The following is a 3145-nucleotide window of genomic DNA, read 5'->3' on the forward strand; positions in this document are numbered from 1 at the left end:
TTTTAATGTCAGCCATGAGGAAGTCAGAGGGGGGAAGTGATGGAGGAACAGCACCGGAATCGTCTAAGGTGGAATTGGAGGAGAAAGTCTGTGCGAAGAGATCTGCTTTATCAGTAGAAGAAATAGCTACAGAACCATCAGAGTAGAAAAGAGGAGGGAAGGATGATGAGGTAAAGTTGTTAGAAAGATTTTTGGCAAGGTGCCAGAAGGAGCGGGAAGAATTCGAGTTGGAGAGTTGAGAGCATTTAGTATGGATGAAATTATTTTTAGTAAAGCGAAGAACAGACTTAGCACGATTCCGGGCAGAAACGTAAAGATGATGTGATTCAGGGGTGGGTTGGCTCCGGTACCTTTTGTAGGCCTTCTCCTTGTTGCGGACAGCATTAGAACAAGCGTGATTAAACCAAGGCTTTCTTATGCGTTAGTCAAAGGATATGAGAAAGGGAATGTATGCCCCATGCCCTGAGAGAATAACCTCCATAATGCGCAAGGCACACTCAGATGGCTCACGGCCATGGAAGCAATAATCATTCCAGGGAAAATCAAAGAAGTACTGCCTGAGGGCCTCCCAGTCCGCAGCTCCAAAATGCCAGAGACGACGTTCCCTGGAGGGTCCGCAGGCCGTACTGGAGCGATAGGACAGGTTAAGGTAATAAGGTTGTGATCGGAGGAGCCCAACGGAGAGAAAAGATTAACAGAGTAAGCAGAAGGATTAGTTGTGAGGAAGAGGTCAAATATGTTGGAGCTCTCTCCAAGGCGGTCAGGGATACGGGTAGGGTGCTGTACAAGCTGCTCTAGGTCATTAAGGATAGAAAAGATGTAGGCTTGTTCACCAGGTGGATCCGTGAAAGGAGAGGAGAGCCAAAGGTGGTGGTGAACATTGAAATCTCCAAGAATGGAGATTTCAGAGAAAGGAGAAATGGACAGAATGTGTTCCATCGTAGAAGTAAGATAGTCGAAGAATTTTTGATAGTCAGTAGAATTAGGGGATAAGTAAACAGCACAGATATATTTAGTCAGAGAATGACAGGAAAGCCGAAGCCAGAGAGTGGAGAATTCAGAAGAATCAAGTTCAGGAACACGAGAGCAAGATAAGTCGTTGCGTATGTATACACAACAGCCACCTTTGGCTTTGAAATGAGTATAGAGAAAGTAGGAGGATACAGAAAAGGGTTTGCTGTCAGTTGCCTCAGACAGCTGAGTCTCCGTTAGAAAAAGAAGGTGAGGTTTAGAGGAGGAGGCCGAATAGAAGAAAAAATGGGATAAACAAAAGCACCAATAATTAACTACTAAAATTAATAAATAAAATAAATAAATAAATAAATGATAGACGGGGAAAGACTGAAAAAATAGGGAAACGAGATAAAAGCTAAAAAAAAAAAAAAAAAGATACATAAAAAATAGGGGGGGAGCCTAATAGAGAAATATTGTGGTAAAGAAAAATAAACAAACAAATGAAAATGAAAATGCAAGTGAGAGAGAAAATGGAGGTAGGGAGGGAGGGAGGAAAGGAGGACAGACAGGAGAGGTAGGGGTAGAGATGGAAAGAGGGAGGAAGGGGAGTGGAGCGGAAGGGACAAGAGTTGTAGAAAGAATGTGAGGGTCAGAGGGGAATGTGCTCTCTCTCTCTCCCTCTCTCTCTCTCTCATCTAACTTTCACTTCGACTATCATTAATCACATCCCTTCGCATTCCCCTTCCCCTGCCTTCATCAAAGTCTCCATCTCTTTCAGCTTCCTCCTACTCTATATTCCCTTCCTCTCCCTTACCTTGTTTCCCTTTCATTAATTTTCCTTATTTTCAAACCCTCCTCTTCCCTCTCTTTCTTTCGTTTCATTTTCTTTCCTTCGCTTCCTTTCCCTCATTTTCCTTCCCTCGTGTCCACCTCTTCGTTTCCCTTTCATCCTCCCTCCCCTTCCTCTTTCCTCTTCTCCCCTTTTTCCTCCTCTCCCCTCCCTGTCCCCTCCCATCAACAGTGTTTACCTTCTCACCAGTATCCCTGTCTCACATAAACCTCTTACCCCCCTCTCATCAAATATGCCTGATTCCTGTAATGTGTGTGTGTGTGTGTGTGTGTGTGTGTGTGTGTGTGTGTGTGTGTGTGTGTGTGTGTGTGTGTGTGTGTGTGTGTGTGTTATTGTTATTTTTATCTGATACCATTATATTTAATCTGAGTCCTTTTTTCATAAACTGTCTAAAATCTGTGTCGGTCAGAAATTCCACTTCCGTCTTTTTCACATTCCCATTCTTCCTTTTTTTCTTTTATCTCCCTCTGCATTCCCATTTTTCTTCCTCTTCTCTAGTCTCTATTTTTTTTTCTTTTCTTTCTTCTTCTCCTCCTTACCTTTCTTTCTTGCCCTTATTATGCCCCTTTCTTCCCTCCTTTATTCCCCTTCAGCCTGTCTTTCAATTCCTCTCATTCTTCCCTTTCCCTCTTTCAGTGTCCTCTCTTTCCACAGCTTTCTACTCTCCCCGTTTCTCTCTCGCCGTCCATCTCTCTCTCATTTTCTTTCATCCCTCTCTCTCTCTCTACATTTTGTCCCTGGTCCCCTCCACCCATCAATCCCCTCTCCCTCTCCCCTTTTCTCTCCCTCCCCTCTTCCTCCAATCAACCACTGTCTCTGCATGTTTCCGTCACTGTGTCCCTTCACTTCCCCTCTCCTACCCTCCTCTCCCGTCTCCTCCTCTATCCTACCAATTCTCCCCTTCCCGCTTGTCCTCTCTCCTTTTCATTTCCTTCCCGTGTCTTACTTTCCCACCCCTCTCCTCCCCTCCCACCTTTCCTCCCTCCTCCCCATCTTTCCTCCCCTCCCCTTCCCTCCCGCATCACACCCTATCCCCTTCCCTCCACTCTCTTGTCCCCTATTCCCTCATCCCTCTCCCTTCCCCTCCTCTGCTCTCCCCCGACTCTCTTCTTTCTCCTATTCGCTCCCTTTTTCTGCCTTCTCCCCTCCCCAGTCGACACTTCTTCCTCCCCTCCCCTCTCCCTTTTCGCTTCACTTGTTTATTTTTCACCTTCCTGCTCCACCCCTCACGTCAATTTTTTCCATCCACGGCTCTCTCTCTCTCTCTCTCCACTCCCTCCTCCTTCCTTTGCATTCCCTCCCTTCCCCTCCCCTTCATTCTCCTTTACCTTTCATCTTACT

Source organism: Coenobita brevimanus, chromosome 94 (genome assembly GCF_032717465.1).
Source record: "Coenobita brevimanus isolate Jiangsu-jjx chromosome 94, ASM3271746v2, whole genome shotgun sequence".
NCBI lineage: Eukaryota > Metazoa > Arthropoda > Malacostraca > Decapoda > Coenobitidae > Coenobita > Coenobita brevimanus.